This window comes from Triticum urartu, chromosome 7 (assembly GCF_003073215.2).
Source record: "Triticum urartu cultivar G1812 chromosome 7, Tu2.1, whole genome shotgun sequence".
Taxonomy (NCBI): domain Eukaryota; kingdom Viridiplantae; phylum Streptophyta; class Magnoliopsida; order Poales; family Poaceae; genus Triticum; species Triticum urartu.
The window spans coordinates 608,710,248-608,728,701 of NC_053028.1; positions in this window are offsets into that span (position 1 = coordinate 608,710,248).

Here is an 18,454-nt window from a genome sequence, read left to right on the forward strand (position 1 = left end):
GGAGAGTGTCTTGACCACTGCATCATAACATAAATTAGGACGGGAACCAAACAGATTAATCATGAGTTATTGCCATATTACCTGGCCTAGATTTACTGGAAAGAAACGATGAGGTTGCCTTGCTGTTTTCAGAGTTTGTCTTCTTATCTTCAGCAGCCTGCACAAAATTAACACACTAGCATTGCTATCATTGGCCAAGTCAGCTAATACGAAAGCAACATTGACACAACGAATGTTTGGGCAACTAGCCTACACCAAATTAACAGAATATGGCACAGCTATCATCAGCCAGGTAAGGTAATACGAAAGCAACATTGACACAATGAATGAATGGGCAACCAGAGAAGCACTATAATTCAGTAATATGCGTGATATGAGATAGCACATTCATGCAGCTCAGTACGCAAAACTACCAGGCAGTTTTCATTACAAAAATCAACATTGGCGCCTTTAACATTTTGCTGCAACTAATTTTAGATCAGATAAAGGTTAGATTCATGCCGATTAACAAAATACATGCTGATGTAAAAATATAGTGATAGACAACAGGTACTTACATCAGCACTGGAGCGCAGAGAATTCCCGCAAGATATTTTCCTCGAATACGATCCCAATGGAGGAAGTCTTGTATCGTTTAACCTTATTTTCTAAAAGAGAGATGGGTAAGAAACATGTAAGAATCTTTCCTCATAAACGATACCATTGCAGAAAATCTTCTATCTGTTAAGCTTATTTTCTAAAAGAGAGATGGGTAAGAAACATGTAGAAAATATGATCAGCATGCTATAAAATTTCATGATGCAAGGATATGCACACGCTTCTTAGAATTGAGTTGACATTTTTTTGCTGGACTGGAGCGGACTAGTTCTTTGGCCACTGGAATCTGCTTATTATCAGTAGGAGTTGGGTTTCTCTTTGCTGGAGCAGTATCTATAAAAACTGGAGTTGGTTTATTATCTCCTGGCGTTTGGATCTTTTGCAAAGGCCTTGTTTGTAACCCTTCAGATTCTAACATAGTCGTCTTCCACTTGCATGCCTTGTATAGAAGAATGGTGCTTTAATTATAAAACATGCGGCAGTAGAGAGATGGAATAGGTACTGAAGAATAGAAAGGCATGACATATTGACATGTATTCCCTCCATCCGGAAAAAAATGGATGGGTCTAGGCGTATTTCAGTTCTAGATACATCCTTTTTTATCCATTTCGGCAACATGTAATCCGGACGGAGGGAGTATGGTGTAAGAGCTAGGGATACGATAGGACAACACAGCAAAAAAACACTAGTTGAATGTAAAATTGTATGCTAGCGGAATACGTATAGAAATAACTAAGGCAACATACACGTGTATGATTGGGAAAATAAGATAGCATTGCAACAGAGCACTAGAACATCACTTCAATGTAAAAAAACATGGTATGGTAGACAGATGAAGTACATACTGATGAATAACAATGCATACGATATTCAGAAGCATGATGTCCAAATTAAGCAGATGGCATTGCGATAGAGTAGAATGACAGTACTTGAATTTGAAAACATGTTATCATGAATGGAATAGGTACTGAAAAATAGGAAGGCATGACATATTTACATGCATGATCAGCATGCTAAGCACATGGCATTGCAATAGAGTAGATACACTCCAGGACATTATATGCATGTTGTACCCATATCACAGGCCAAGTTAGAGCAAGGACCTTGTGGGGTGAAGAGGATTCATCATCTTTCTACAAGTCTTCTGAAGAACTGCCTTTACATGTTCCATCATATTGGGTATCATTGACATCAAGTTTATTGGCCTTTACATTGCTCCGTGAGGTTCTTGTGGATATATGAGTGTGTGCAATTATATCTTACATGCATGGAAGACAACTAGTAGTTAGATTATGTAATGAGTGCCTGTAGGAGACGACATAAATAGTAGGACTGGGGTTAACTAGCAGCAACAGGTCTCATAAACTAAAGGGAGAACACAGATGAAAGATATAGAATATGTATCGTTTGTACTCGAGATTAAATAGATGGCACACAAAAGTATTAAAGAACAACATAGGAAATACTAGAAGTGGTATAATACTATAATCACCAGCCTATGGGATATCATTGGCTGATGGATGATAACTATGGAACAGTGTTACCTAAAGAACAAGTATCTTAGCTGAATTATGGAACAGCGTTAACTCCTGAACAAGACCCGTAAGAGATCAGCATGAACATATAGTGAAATGTGATGATCTATTTTCCATGCTTAGATGAATAACAAAGCCATAAATGTTGCACACAAGATGAGGGTACAACCTATCTGGCTGCCATCCATAGGAGTGAGCATCATGTGCTGACTTGTCGATGGCCCTGCAGTTGCTGTGGCTGTGCATGTCGGGCACGCGCATTCGATGCAGGGAACTGTTGAGTGGGGACTATAGCTCCCTTCTGGTGTATGCTTCCCTTGTTGGAGCAGCTGTGGTGAGTCAGAAGACGGTGTGTCTGAAGATGTAGATAACGCATAATGTTAAGAACGACATATCTCTTTGATATGAAGAAATACACTAAGAGATCAATAGTAAGGTACAAGAGTGGTCACACGTCTGTTGACTGAAGACTAAATTGAAGGAAATATGCCCTAGAGGCAATAATAAAGTTATTATTTATTTCCTTATTTCATGATAAATGTTTATTATTCATGCTAAAATTGTATTAACCGGAAACATAATACATGTGTGAATACATAGACAAACAGAGTGTCACTAGTATGCCTCTACTTGACTAGCTCGTTAATCAAAGATGGTTATGTTTCCTAACCATAGACAAAGAGTTGTTATTTGATTAACGGGATCACATCATTAGGAGAATGATGTGATTGACTTGACCCATTCCATTAGCTTAGCACTCGATCGTTTAGTATGTTGCTATTGCTTTCTTCATGACTTATACATGTTCCTATGACTATGAGATTATGCAACTCCCGTTTACCGGAGGAACACTTTGTGTGCTACCAAACGTCACAACGTAACAGGGTGATTATAAAGGAGCTCTACAGGTGTCTCCAAAGGTACATGTTGGGTTGGCGTATTTTGAGATTAGGATTTGTCACTCCGATTGTCGGAGAGGTATCTCTGGGCCCTCTCGGTAATGCACATCACATAAGCCTTGCAAGCATTGCAACTAATGAGTTAGTTGCGAGATGATGTATTACGGAACGAGTAAAGAGACTTTCCGCTAACGAGATTGAACTAGGTATTGAGATACCGACGATCGAATCTCGGGCAAGTAACATACCGATGACAAAGGGAACAACGTATGTTGTTATGCGGTCTGACTGATAAAGATCTTCGTAGAATATGTAGGAGCCAATATGAGCATCCAGGTTCCGCTATTGGTTATTGACCGGAAACGTGTCTCGGTTATGTCTACATTGTTCTTGAACCCGTAGGGTCCGCACGCTTAAGGTTTCGATGACAGTTATATTATGAGTTTATGAGTTTTGATGTACCGAAAGAGTTAGGAGTCCCGGATGAGATCGGGGACATGACGAGGAGTCTTGAAATGGTCGAGACGTAAAGATCGATATATTGGATGACTATATTCGGACATCGAAAAGGTTCCGAGTGGTTCGGGTATTTTTCGGAGTACCAAGGAGTTACGGGAATACGAGAGAAGAAGTATATGGGCCTTATTGGGCTTTAGGGGAGAGGGAGAGGCAGGCCGCCCCCCCCCCCAAGGCCTAGTCCGAATTGGACTAGGGGGAGGGGCTGCGCCCCCTCCTTCCTTCCCTTCCCTCTTCCCCTTCCTTGTCTCCTACTCCTACTACATGGAAGGACTCCTAGTTGGACTAGGAAAGGGGGAATCCTACTCCCTGTGGGAGTAGGACTCCCCTAGGGCGTGCCATAGAGAGGGCCAGCCCTTCCCTCCTCCACTCCTTTATATACGGGGGCAGGGGGCACCCCATAGACACACAAGTTGATCCACGTGATCATATTCTTAGCCGTGTGCGGTGCCCCCTTCCAACATAATCCTCGATAATATTGTAGTGGTGCTTAGGCGAAGCCCTGCGATGGTAGAACATCAAGATCATCACCATGCCGTCGTGCTGACAGAACTCTTCCCCGACACTTTGCTGGATCGGAGTCCGGGGATCATCATCGAGCTGAACGTGTGCTAGAACTCGGAGGTGTCGTACTTTCGGTGCTTGATCGGTCGGGCCGTGAAGACGTACGACTACATCAACCGCGTTGTCATAACGCTTCCGCTTCCGGTCTACGAGGGTACGTAGAAAACACTCTCCCCTCTCGTTGCTATGCATCACCATGATCTTGCGTGTGCGTAGGAAATTTTTGAAATTACTACGATCCCCAACATAAATTGGGGTCACACAATTTTATTTTATTTTGGTACTGTCCGATCTACGCCGAATGGCTGGCTGTCTTGTGCCTCCCGGCTGACACTGTTCGGAATCTTCCCCGAAGAGCCATCGACCAACGGCAGAGCAGCCTGCCTCCGCCGTCCGTGGCCCCGGCCAAAACCCCGCTCCCCACCTCACCGCACTGCCGTGGTTGCGCCGCCCCCGGGCCAATCCACAAAGACTCCCCGTCATCCAGATCCGGCGGCGGCAGTACCTTCAAACCATGCAACTCTAAAAGATAGCCATCTAAGCGCTGCTTCCACGGCGAACTTGCGGCCCCGCACCCTTACGTTAAACACCAGCCAACCGGCAGCCTAGGAGCTCCGCCGCCTCGAGGGATGCTTCTTCCCATTGCAAATCGATTGGCCCAGAATAAAAATTCAGACAACTGACGCCTAAATAAAGTGATTTGAGATGAGGGTGCGACCTATCTGGCGGCATGGTGAAGTAGGCAGGTCCAGCTGCCGAGTCGGTGAGGCCGGCGCGGTTGCGGTGGCGACCGGCGGCAGGGAAAGAGCGATGTCGCGATGGTCGACGGCTACGCCGAAGCAGCGCCAGGACTCCGGACAGATCCGAAGTTGGAGCCGCTCCGGCGCCATGAACAACGGCGGGGGTGAATCGGCTCTGGTACGGTTCACGCGGTCGTCGTCGAGGCAGCACCAGCAGCACGGAGTAAGAGGCACACGGCCCAGTGCACGACGGCAAATGGACAGCGTCTCCGGCATTAGGGAGGAGGGCGGCTGTGAAATTGGTGCAGTGGGGGCGCCATGGAGGTGGGGTTGAGGTTTCGCAGCTTGGGAGAAGGGAGCTTCCTGGGGAGAAGGTGATTTGGCGCCCACGAGGTATGAATGGGGGCGGGCGGGGGGAATTGGGAGGGGAGTGGAACCATGTCTTACGGACGCATTTGTCTGAAATGTGAGGGAGAGTTACAGTTCTACCCTTGCCTATAGGCTTCTTGGCTTGGGTCTGTGTACTGAGGGTCGGGGATAGTAGAGTAACTTTGCTTCTCCCCAAATAGTGGGCGGGAGCGATTTCGGGCGAGGAGGGCGTGTTTTGAACTATAGTGGGCGTGAGCGATTTCGGGCGAGGAGAGCGTGTTTTGAAATACTGGGCGTGAGCTATTTCGGGCGAGGAGAGCGTGTTTAGCCAACCATGGTTTATGAATTATTCGGCACATGTCATTTCGGCCGAGGAGAAGGTGCACTTGGATGAAGTTACGAACCTACCCTCGATGTACAACGGGCCAATTGATGCATGTCCCACATAGGACAGTAATTTCGCGTCTCCCATTTATTTGCTCGGGCGAATTCCACCGAGCAGAGAGGATGTTTAATGGTTCATTCAAATTTTGGGAGAACGAGCATCCACGTCTACATTACCAAGTCGATTCGGATCAAATTTTGAAATATTAGCTTGCCACTTCTTTTTTAGATGGAGAGATGATGCTCGAGAGTAATGTGTTTTTACATACTCGTTGCTAGCGATTTACTATATGACAAATAGTTGACCCACTCAAAAACGCGAATCAAACCCAAAATGAAATATCTCGATTCAATGAAATAGCTCGTTCAGTAGGTCAAAATAGTGAACTAAATCCAAAATTGAACACCTCAATCGAGTAGCATGTTGTACAGTATTATAGTACTCCATCAACATGTTGAAAGTCAAATTAATGAACTTGTTTGATATACGCATATATCCGTTCATGTGTGGATTGCAGACAACATGTTCTCCAATTTAAATATTTGAATGCAAGTTTATATCGAAACATGGTTTATATCAGTCTTTGATGCATAAAAAGCGACCTCCCCCTCTCCCGGACTCCTGTTCTCTCTCTCTCGCCGACAATCTTCAATTCTGTCGCACGCATCCGACACAAAAACCTTGTTGGTCCCTCTCCCTTTCTCTCCATCTCTCTCTCTCTCTCTTTGTGTGTGTGGGGAGGGGTCTTTCTAGTTCGCATGCATATATACACCATCTATAGGTCTCTCTCGCACACTATGTATGATACTCTAGCTAGTCCAAGCTAGATATCTTGGGTGCACTCATCGTACGCACACATATTCCTTGGCTCTTTGTCTGTAACTCTCTCACGCACCACTATGTCGTCTCAGAGCTCTTCCCCCCCCCTCTCAAACTCTCCATCCACCTGGGTCACACATACACATGCATATCTCACTCGCACTCGATAGGCCCATCTAAAACTCTATCTCTCCCCCTCGTTCTCTCTCCATCTCACACGCGCGCACGCACAATCTCATGCCCAGCTAGCCAAGTATGATGGTCTCTCACTCAATTGTAGGCACGCGCAGTCCCCCCTATATGTATATGACTAGCTAATCCTAGTCTCCATCACAAACATGTGCATGGTCTATCTCGATTTTTCTCGGGGCATCTTTCTATCGCGCACGCACTCCCTCGATCTCCCACCCATATAGTCCCCTCACGATCTCGACGGGATCTCTCTATCACAAACACACCCTCTCTCCCTCCCCATGCGTCCATGCCATCCATGTGTCCCTCTCGACCTTTGTTCCTTGTTGGCCACACCTCTATTGGACATGTGCTACAGGGGTGTCTCTCTCCGTTGCAAACAATCAGACACTAGCTATCTTCGTGTATCTCCTCGCCTCGCTTTTCCATCTCGGAGATGCATGCGTGATATGTTCGCATAAGAAACGAAAAAACACACACTCTCTCTCTAATTTATCATTTGTTGTCACTTTCTCTTTCACACACATACTCTTTTTGCACACTTACTCATTCTCCTTCACATGCACTTGATCTGTCTCGACTAAGGCACTCTCCTCGGTCCATAGCATATAGATTTATTGAAAAGTCAAACATCAGAAAGTTTGACCATGTACGTGGAGAAAAAGAATTACATCTAGTACGGCAAACATATACCATTAGATTCACCATGAGATGTAGTTTTGTATGATGTATCTTTGGTATTGTAGATATAAATAACATTTGCGTAAACCTGATCAAAGTTTCCAAAGTTTGACTTCTAAAAAATTTACATGCACTACATTATCGAGCGGATGGAATATCTCTTTCCCCCTCTCAGCTATCTGATGCACCACTCAGCCTTATCAGGGCTCCTCAATCTCTCTCAAACTTTATTGGTCAGTTTGGTTCGTGACCTGACCCTCATTCCTTGATGGCCGGTACTGCCTGGGGTGGACGTGAGATGTAAAATATTTCTGCCTAGCCAGGCTTGTGTGGTGCTGAAGCATTTGGTTCATGCCTGGGCCAGGAAAAGCATCAACGTCCCATCAATCAATCCATGCATCAATTATTTAATGCTAATATCCATCCATGTTGCTGTTAGCCTCGTGACCACACGACCAGGCACGGCCAGGCGTTCGAAATAGGTCGCCTGGGCCAGGCTACTTGCAGTGTCTGGAGTTCAGCCAGGCTAATTAAAGTGCAAGGGAACCCAGGCCAGGCGGGTTTTCTTTTTCACAGGGTAGCAACCAAACAAGCGTGCATGAAATCCAGCCACAACCCCAGGCCAGGCAAAAGATGCTCAGGACGCAAGCGAAACTGGCCTTATATCTCTCTAGTTCACACATACACATGTATCGCTCGCGCTATACATATAGATCCATCCAACACTCTCCGCCCTTTTTCTCTCTCCATGTGACACGCACCCCCCTAAGTACCATAATCCCTCAATCCATCATAGGCGCAAGCACTCCCCCCCCACCTAAGTATGATTATCTCTTACTAGCCATCAGGAACACACGGATTGTCTCCTTCCATCCATACGTCTATCTCGATATCTCTCGGGGCATCTTCTATCACGCACACACCTTGTCACTCGATCTCCCACCCATGTAGTCCCATCACGATCTCTAGGGGATCTTTCTATGACAAACATACACTCTCTCCTCCCCATGTCTGCATTTTCTCCTTACGTCTCTCTCGACCTCTCTCCCTTGTTTGTCAGACCCCTCTTGGCCATGTGCTAGGGGTCTTGCTCTCTCGGTTCCAAACAACCACACACTATCTCCTCACCTTGCCTCCGTTGTCAAAGATGCAACGGTGATATGTTTGCATAAGACACGCACGCTTTTTCTCTACTTTTATCGTGTGTTGTCCATGTCTCTTTCACACATGCACACACACTTTTTTCACTCCCTCTCTCTCTCTCTCTTGTTAGGGACTCTGTCACGTCCATAAGCATATGGATGTTTTGAAAAGTCAAACCTCAGAAAAGTTTGACCAGGTATATGTGGAGAAAAACATTTACATCTAGAACGATCATTAGATTCATCACAACATGTACTTACTTCATACTATCATTTATCTTTGGTATTGTAGATATAAGTAATTTCTTTTTAAACTTGGTCAAAGTTTCAAAAGTTTGACTTAAAAAATGTTGGAACTACATTATCAAACTGAGAGAGTAGCTCTTTCTCTCTCTCTCTCTGATATCTCTCACGGGCCTCCCCTCTCATTCGAACTCTCTATACCGACGGATTAAACGCTCACTGTGTCAGCGTATAGCTCCGTATATTGTTTAGTTGACCGGTCAACCAATCCACATGCTGCCTTGTCAGCTCGTGTTCTGTATCTTCGTGTGCTGGCCCATGTGGCAGTGGGTGAAAATAAGTAAACTAGAGGCCCATCTGACACGCGGTGAAGTAAACAAAGTTGAAAGCACTCGGGGTAGCACCCCGCACGCTAGTAAATTGAGGGCGCATTGAGGACAAACTTCTTGCGCGCGAAGGACGCACTCGCGCACAATTCACCACTGCGCGGCGGCATGCATAGAAGGACGCACTCGCGCACACCCAGCACACAACACACACCGGCACACGTGTACACCGGCGTCGCCACCGGTTGAGATGGACGGCGAGGCAGCCAACAAGCGGAGGCGGATCGAGCCAAAACCGCATCCGGCGAGCCTGGACTTCATCCGCAGCCTCCCCGACAACACGTTCCTCGTCATCATCGGCCTCCTCCCCACCAAATCTGCCGTGCGGACCGCCCTGCTCTCCCAGCGGTGGCGCCCCCTCTGGCACTGCGTCCCCCTCAACCTCACCGTCGACAGCTGCCTCTGCGACGGGGATTGCAAACGCATGGCCGCAGTCTCCAAGATCCTTTCATCGCACCCTGGGCCAGCCAAACGCCTTGACATCCGCGTGTTCAGTACCAACTGCAAGGTCCAAACCAAGTTCGACGAGTGGTTCTTATCCCCCGCCCTAGATCAGCTCGAGGAGCTCAGCTTTGAAGCTGGACGATGTCGCTCTCTGCCGTCGTCTGCGCTCCGCCTCACGCCAACGCTGCGCCATGCCAGCTTCAGCTCCTGCTATCTTCCCCAGATTAATGTCGCACCCGCTCTTCTTCTCCCTCAACTCAAGCAGCTCGACCTCTTCGATGTTGTCATCTCAAAGAAGGCTATGGAGCACCTGCTCTGTAGCTGTACTGCGCTCGAGTACCTTCGTCTTGAGCAGATCCACGGGTTCATTAGCCTCCTCATCGCCTCCACGAATCTCCGATGGATTTATGTGTCTTGCTGGCCCCACAACAAGACATCAATTGGGAAGAGATCACTCCAGCTGTTCCATGTTATGGTCATTGAGAATGCGCCTTTCCTTGAGAGATTGCTTGTATTGGATCTAGAAGGTCCAACAAAAATCAGGGTCATTGACGCACCGAAATTGACAGCGTTGGTGTACTTGTCTGCCAAATTCTTCGAACTCTTTATTGGATCCGTAATCGTTTAGGTACATCACTCATCTTCTTCTCCGTCTTCTTGAAATTCACATTTTTAAATTTCTTCTTGATGTATTTACGACCGTCTTTCAGAAAATGATTCCCACAAGCTTGACCCAGTCCATGCGCACAGTGAAGATCTTAGCACTAAAATCTATCGGCCCCAATCTGGATCAAGTTCTTGGATTCCTTACATGCTTTCCGTGCACGGAGAAGCTACTCATCAAGGTGAAACTTCTTTCCCATAAGTAAACGGTAATCACAACGTAGCTCAATTTGTTCGTAATTTTCCCAAATTACGATGACAAGTGTAGTGTTCAAAACTGCATCTACGCACTGCACCGAAAGAAATGTTTTTAGTATTTTTTCTCACGTGATCACCTGCATCGTTTTTATGCTGTACTACTATAGTAGCCTAGGCTAGTCATTGTGGAAAGTAACTTAGACTACTCCAGTAACTCTAGGTTACCCTAAGAGCAAGTACTACCTCCGTCCTGGTTTACTCTTCCAATTTTGTAGTATCAAAATTTGACCATAGATTTAACTGACAAAATTTTAATGCATGTCACTAAGAACTATATCGTTGGATTCGTATTTGAACATAATTTCAAATGGTGTAATTTTTAGTGACATGCATTGGCATTTTCTTAGGTAAATCTATGGTCAAAATTTTATACTAAATATGAGGTAGTATTACAAAAGTGGGCTATGTAGGCCAAAACATGTGCCAAATTCACTTGTGATGCATTTGGCATCGATGCCCCTCCATTGCTCACCTGGTGTCCCAATCTGGATCACCTACTTTGCTCCGGTGCCAAATTAACTCATGCAATGAAAAAACACTGCATGGGAGAGAGAGAGGACTGAGGCAATAAAAAACACTTGTTTGGGAGAGTGAGAGGCTGGTGTAGTTGGTTTGATTGATTTGTTTATACATGTGGGTCTGTGTGCACAGCGGTGCCAACTCTCTCACATCGCGAGAGTGGTGCCAAAATCTTTTTGATTTGACATCGATGCGTGTTATGTGGCATACTTTTGCGAAATATGGCATCGGCCACATAGTGGAAGGCAACAAATGCCCAAGCTCTTCACGTGCTCCTAGTTAAATGAGAGGAAACAGAGAGAGAGAGAGAGAGTGAAAATATATCACTAGCGAATGATATTGGTACCTCTTGATGACACGGCAATCTTATGCAGCTAGCTGCTCTAATATGTTCTCTTCTTTTGTAGATAAAAAAAGACCCGAAAGTGAAAAATGTGCTGCACTATAACAATCTCATCGAATGCCTTGATCTCCATCTTACAGAAATTGATTTGATCGACTATCGAGGTAGCACATCTGAGATTAAATTGGCTAGGTTCTTTGTTCTGGAGGCAAGTGTGCTCAAGGTAATGAGGTTTGGCGTTCTCTGGCGCAACAATGAATGGCGTGCTGATCACCGCAAACGTCTAAGCCTAAATGACAAAGTCTCCGGAGAAGCTAAATTTGTTTTTGAAACATCAAGTGGCCAGAGACTCGAAAACTTATTTGCCCATTAGTGACTTGTCAGGGCGGTGAATTTTAGTTTGTACGATAATGCTACATCCACCTAAAGTAACGGAAGTTCTTGCGTAAACTTCCTAGTAATTCCCTCTTCGTAGGTGCAGCATTACTCCTAACATTTGTAATATCAGTTTGAAATTTGTAATATTGTCGTGTCCTATTCCTGCATTTTCAAAATCCTGCGAATCAAACAGGTCCTGAGTTGGTGATGATGTTGTGCCTCCCATCTTTCACCAATAGCCGTCGGATCTAGATCTGACGCATACAAACCAAGCTTCTCCATTTTTGCAAAAAGATGCCCGCACTTGTTCCCTACTTACAAACAACTCCTTGTCTCTCACAATCAGCCTCATCTCCTCCCCACCACATCTAGGAGTAGAAGGCCGTGGAAAAATCTGGCGCGATGGCCGCTGCCGGAGCCGTCCACCCCCAATCTTGGTGTTCCGTGCAATGCACGGGCATCTACGCACGGGAAATTATGTCGAACAGGGCTAGTTGTAAGCAGGCTAGCTCTACAGCCATGATGATAGTGACTGCAGACGGTGAGGCTGACTATGGTATGCCGAACACGGCGCCTATACTCAGGTGTCATCTCCGGCGCAGGGCCTTATCACTTCACTGTGAGGAGCAGCACGTAATAATTTGACCAACGGGTAGTACAGTGCTAGTACTCCTACTACTACATTGGTAGTACTACTACTAGTACTAGTAGCACCACCGTCTGGATTTAGGAGCACTACCATGTCCATATGGATTTTAGTATTTGACTAGCAATATCTAGTAATGCATGTCACAAAAAATGTACTACTCCCTCTGTAAATAAATACATGGTGTTTTATTCCTATCGGCGAGAGAACTTGATGTTTTTTTGCTAACTAGAGTACTAATAGGATTACATGCAATGAACTAAACACTGCATGTCATGTTTGGTAGTCTCAAGTCATTGAAAGCATGCACGGCCCACATCTCTCATTGGTTGATATGTCACGAAATAAGAAACAAGGAGGGAGTTAATGCACCATGCCTAAGTATTTTTGGATTATTTGGTTTTCGTAAGGTGACTTACACAACATTTTTGTTTACATGCATTAACATTTTATTAGTTAAATCAAAGGTCAAAACTTGGCGCAAAATGCAAAGGGGACCAATAAACCAGTAAACATCAAACTTCTCTCGTTCGGCCCCAACTAGAGGTCCGGTGAGATGACTATATTGCACAGGCACGGAGGGGGACGCAGCTTCATTGACTTACGACAACTGCCTTTGGGTGAATGACACGTGGCCCCAGGGGGTGGCTGGCCCACCTATCATACAGCCAAAGGCAGGTGCAGTAGAGGGCCAAGGAGTAGTACGAAATCCTACACACCTACGCACGCTAACCAAGGGCTGAGTGATCACTCGAATCGCAAGATCAGTTGACTAGAAGCTACGCTAGACCCATGGAGGCGATGAGCGCGAGCATCAGCCGGCTGTGCCAGATGGTCCATGACGCCGGCCTGCGGCCCGGCACCGAGGAACGTCTCCAGGTAGTATTGCTTGAGGCCGCCAGGGCGAGGGGCCGCTTGGACGACAGCTTCGTCTCCTTGTTCGACGAGGTCCTCGTCGGTTTCCTCGACAAGTTCACCATCGTCAAGAAGCTTGCGGACGACTTTAACGTAAGCCTCCAGCCGACGCGCCCAGGCTCTGCGATGCCCGCAACCCTCAACAGACACTATGGTAACAACCTCTTCGACGCACTGGTGGCCCTGCGACTACCCGCCGTCGCGCCGGAGAATGTCCACCTCGAGGTCGCGCTCGCCGCGCAGCGCCTGGCGTAGCAAGACACCATCAACATAATCACCCACGTCTACACGCAAATTGTCCACAAGGACTACTACATGCAAGAGGAGGACGATAGGACGCTGGCCTTCTTGGAGCGTAGGGCAACCTTGGACGGCACTGTTCAGAAGCACGTTGAGCTCGCCGCCAACGCCGCTGCTCCTCACATGTCGGTTGTTGACCCGGCGCACTAGGGCATGAGGATGTTGTTGAACGTTGATGGATCTGTATGTATTTTTATCTTTCCGTCAAATCCATGTAGTAGTATATGATACTACAGTAATTATCTTACCTTTCGCATCAACTTCATAATTTTTGTACGTACTCCATGCATGAATGGCGCCTGAACCAAACTTCTCATTACTCTAGGCAAAATTGTTATTTTCTATCTATCGGTCGCGCCATGGAGCAGAACCAAATTTTACAAGTTACGAGTTCAAAAGGAAAAGTCTGTCGTGTTTGCGTCGCACCCCCACACGGTTGGTCCGGCACGCCGCTCAAGCGGGAATGCGTGCGGTGTTGCATTTTCACTTACAAGTGGGACCGCAGTTGAGCAAGCCGACTATCGGCAAACCCCCACCCCGCCCACCGCGCGATGGCTGAGAAAACAGGAGGGAGAAGAGATGGATGTAGCATGGACTCCAAGAAAATTGGTGTCGGATGGGACTCGTGTGGGTGGCGTGTGCCGTACTGCTAGATGTGAATGCTAGTTATGGCCCATGCCACCCCACTATATCGAGCCTATATCGAGGTACGTAGAACAAATTTCCTGCAGTCCGTGCTCAGCCCTCCTCTATCTCTCTTCTCAGCCAGCCAGCGGACGCGCGGAGCCCATCGTCTGTTTGCTCACATGCGGCCCCACATGTCAGTGAAAACGCAAGAGGACCCACTGAACCTGCACATCTTTCACCTCAATGTGCTGGTGATGAAAAACAAATCCAATAAAGATCTTCGGTGGCCGCTTTTGGAGTTACTCAAGAGTAGTAAGATTCTATTTACAGTATAACCCAAGATGCACATCTCGTGGCTTCAACTACCACTCTATTTTCTTTCATGACACGACCTAGATGCTGGATGTCCCACGTGTCGGCAAAAGGAGGAAGAACCCGACCAAATCTTCGGCTCTGCTCTCGGATTAGACTAGTTGTGCTAACTTAAAAATTTTATTGTGTACTCCCTCCGTTCCAAAATACTTGACTTCCATTTGTCCAAAAATGGATGTACCTATATACTAAGACATGTCTAGATACATATATATTTTGACAAATAGAAGGCATGTATTGTGCAACGGAGGGAGTAGAATGGATGCAAGTTTTTGTATTGGGAAGAAGAGTACATCCATATATTGATAGAGCGCAATTTAGTAGATGTTCTATCACTTTTAGCTAGTAGCACAGAGGCTAGAGATGAGATTAGTGCACTTGTTGATACTCCTACTAGAATAGAGGCTAGACATGAGACTAGATGCGAGGAAGCAACGTCTACTTCTTTACACTCGAAGAAGAAAGAAGCACGCAAGATCGAGCCTCCATAGATCAAGAATGAATGCATCGAGAAGGCACTAATCCAACTTACAGGAGTAGTAAAATGTATTCTTGTGGTTCTTGTTTTCTTTGGTCTTGCTTTTATAGTAAAAATTATCATTGGAGTTCATGCAAAATGGAGGTCCGTTTGGGGTCGTGCGTTGGAGTTGGCCTTACAAGTGGGACCGCAGTTAAGGAAACCGACTATCGGCAAACCCCCACCTCGCCCGCCGCGCGATGGCTGAAGTTAGAGAAATGACGAGGTTGAAGAGATTGCTCTAGCACGGACTCCAAGAAATAATATGGTGTCAGATAGATGTCGTGGTGGTGGCGTGTGCCGTACTCCTGGACGTGAATGCTTGTTCTGGCCCATGCCACCCTACTACTCCTACTACTTACTCCTACTATATAGTAGTACTAGTATCGAGGATTCGAGGTGCTGGTTACGTACAGCGAACACATTAACATATGGCTACAATAAAAACACCCGCCCGACGCGCGAAGCATGTGAAGCTAGTACTCCGTCTAGGTGAATAAGTCGTATTAGAAGGTGCATCACGACCTAGGTGCAAGCAGATTGGTGGAAAAGAAGAATATTTCTCTCTTCTAAACACAACATTTAATGACAGTAGTTAAGAGGATGCCTTATTAGCTACCCATGCAGGCCATCGTAATTCATAGCATGCAAAGCGCTTTTATTTCTTGCCTAATAACCGCATGGACGTGCTGCATGCATTGGTCCTTGCCCAAGCAAAAAAAAGGGGAGGAAAGGGGTTTCCACTGGAGACAACGAGGCAGAGGTGGAAGCGCTCGCTGGCGAACAAGGCAGGGCGGGCATCGAGATGGAAAGTTAATGAACGGCGCCTAAACATTTTGGGAAAATCTAATTTTCGTAAGGTGACTTACAAATAGTGTACTACTAGTTGATTGGCCTCATCCGATAACCTGTTGCAATGCCCGTACAATTATGTATTCGAAAAATATTTTTTTGCCTCGTCGCACCACTCACTCAGAGAAGCGACTCGAAAGCCATTCATAAATTTAGTAAGTTTATCACAGGCATATCATTTTATTACATAGAACAGGTCATCAACCCACATCGACAACGAGGATACATTATAAATACTAAAGTTTTCACCACACAACAAATAACAAGCAATGAAATGAACTTCAACTCAACCATTCCTCGGTGTTGGAAACGCTTGCTTTGAACCACAAGTGATTCTCTGGGACGGGCCATGCATTGTCGATCTGGAGACCAACGTAGGACTGATCATCCAGGCTGAAGCGGCCTACTATATCAGTACCAGGGTAGGGAACCACCCAAATGTCCGAGGTATAGACACAGTTGCTTCTCATAAATGGGTCAACAGCGGTTGGATCGCCTTTCACCATCATCGGATAGTTTCGTCCAAGGAAGAGCGATTTTTCTCCAAGACTATCAATTCTGTGCCAGGGAGAAGGAGTTGGCGCTAGCACACTAGTATCCATCCCGAATACCATGCAACGGGTGTTGGAATAGGTCCGGAGAGTGCGACCATGGGAGATTACACCTGCTTCCTTAGCAGTAACATCATCAGTGGGCTGTATACACACAAGAAGAGGTGATCCATCGGAATTAGTTGCCAGGCTCCACAGAGTATATCGGCGCTGCTCGTCCTCATGCTCGTGATCATCACCATCGTCATCTCCCCCTTGGTTATAAAAATCTTCAAGTATAGGTGGTGGGATGTTCACAGGACCTTGGAAACACAAGAAGAAGGTTAATTAGTAAAGGGAAACTTGCTAACCCGCATGCATGTGGATGAAACAATTATAATTACGGTGGAAGACAAACGTACCGAAAAAACGAGGATCCCATGCAAAAACAGTGCCACGAGAGGTGGCAGCAAACACAAGATCCTCGTATTCAATTGCATCATAGTACACATCCGTGTATAGAAACTGATTTTTGAGTAATATCCATCTAGTCGAACCACGAAGGACGGCAACTAGCTTGTCGAAGATAGCAACAACTTGATAGTTCTTGTAATTCCAAGAGCGGTTGGGAACTCGACAAATTGCTATCTTCAGTACACGACAGTCACCATGATCGTATTTGAACGTACGTAGATCATCTGTGTGCTCAACCTCAGGGCACTCGGAGATTTTTGGAAGTGGAACCCGGTGACGAGTGTACACATTCACAAGTTCCCACTCGCAATTGTACCCAATATAAACAACCCAATCTCCATTTGCGCCAGCCCAGGACTTACCCTTAAGCAATGGCATCTTGACATCACACGTATCATTATCAAGCAGCATCAACTTGCACAAGGCGAGGTCTCCGTCGTCCACTCGCCAGCGAGCAGGGTCATGGTGAAGAAGATAGGGGAGATCAAAGGTGTTCCTGGACCCTTGGGTTCCTTGCAATGATGTTATTAGCTGAGTCAAGAATGGGCTTGAACGAACCTGCCATGCTAGCCGAGGTGATGACGTCGCACCGATCAATGAGTTCCTCCACCACGTCATCTTTCAGATCGGGGCAAGAATAACGGGGTCGTTTTCGGCCTGTTCCATCCATGGAGAAGACGATCGAACAATGGCAGAAGAAAGGGTGAAGGGCTGAAGGAAAATGGAGGAGGGAGAGGAAGAGCATGCGACAGCAGTTCCAAATCGAGAGGGAAAGGCGAAGAGTCGGTGGACGGTTGCGAGTTTGCCACGGTTCATGAAGAGGCGCCCCGGCCTACACGTCCGTTCAGAAATACTCCTACTACTCGCCATCGTCTCACTGATATGTTGGAACGGGACCACATGTCAATGAAACATGGTGTGTAATTTATCGTGCAAAATGCGATCTGGCCGTGTTGGCCCGAGGTGCCGCATTAGTTATCGACCTTTATTTTTTTAATGGCGTGCCGATCAGTTTTGAAGCACGACTAACTGGTACTGTACGCAGAGAAAATATAAACTACTCTACCACTACCCCACCTCCAGTACTAGTAGTATAAAAAAGATATATAGGCTGGAGCTTCAGCGCTTTCTTGCTAAGGGCTGCCCACTTGCTTCTCACACTACCACCCTCTCTCCAGATCTAAAAAAGACGGCCCCTCTCTCCCTCCTCACCAGTGGTCACAGATCCGCCGGGGAAGAAAAGGACGTGCAGCGTTGACGCACTCATCGTCGGCGAGCGAGGTCATGCACTGACGACAAGGCCATCCTCTCAGACCTAGCGCCCACGCGGGATGGCCTTCGTCCCCAAGCTCGCTGCCGTAGTGTGTGCGGAGGACGACGACCACGAGCGAAGCCACTTCCCGCCGACCCTCAGGTATGCTACCTCTTTTCGAGCCATAACCTTGTTCTATTGCCCCATCTGCTACGTCGTTGCATGTGCATCTTTTTTCACTCCACCATCTTCCCAATTTTCTATCCTCTACTGTGCTGGCCACGCAGACGAAAACC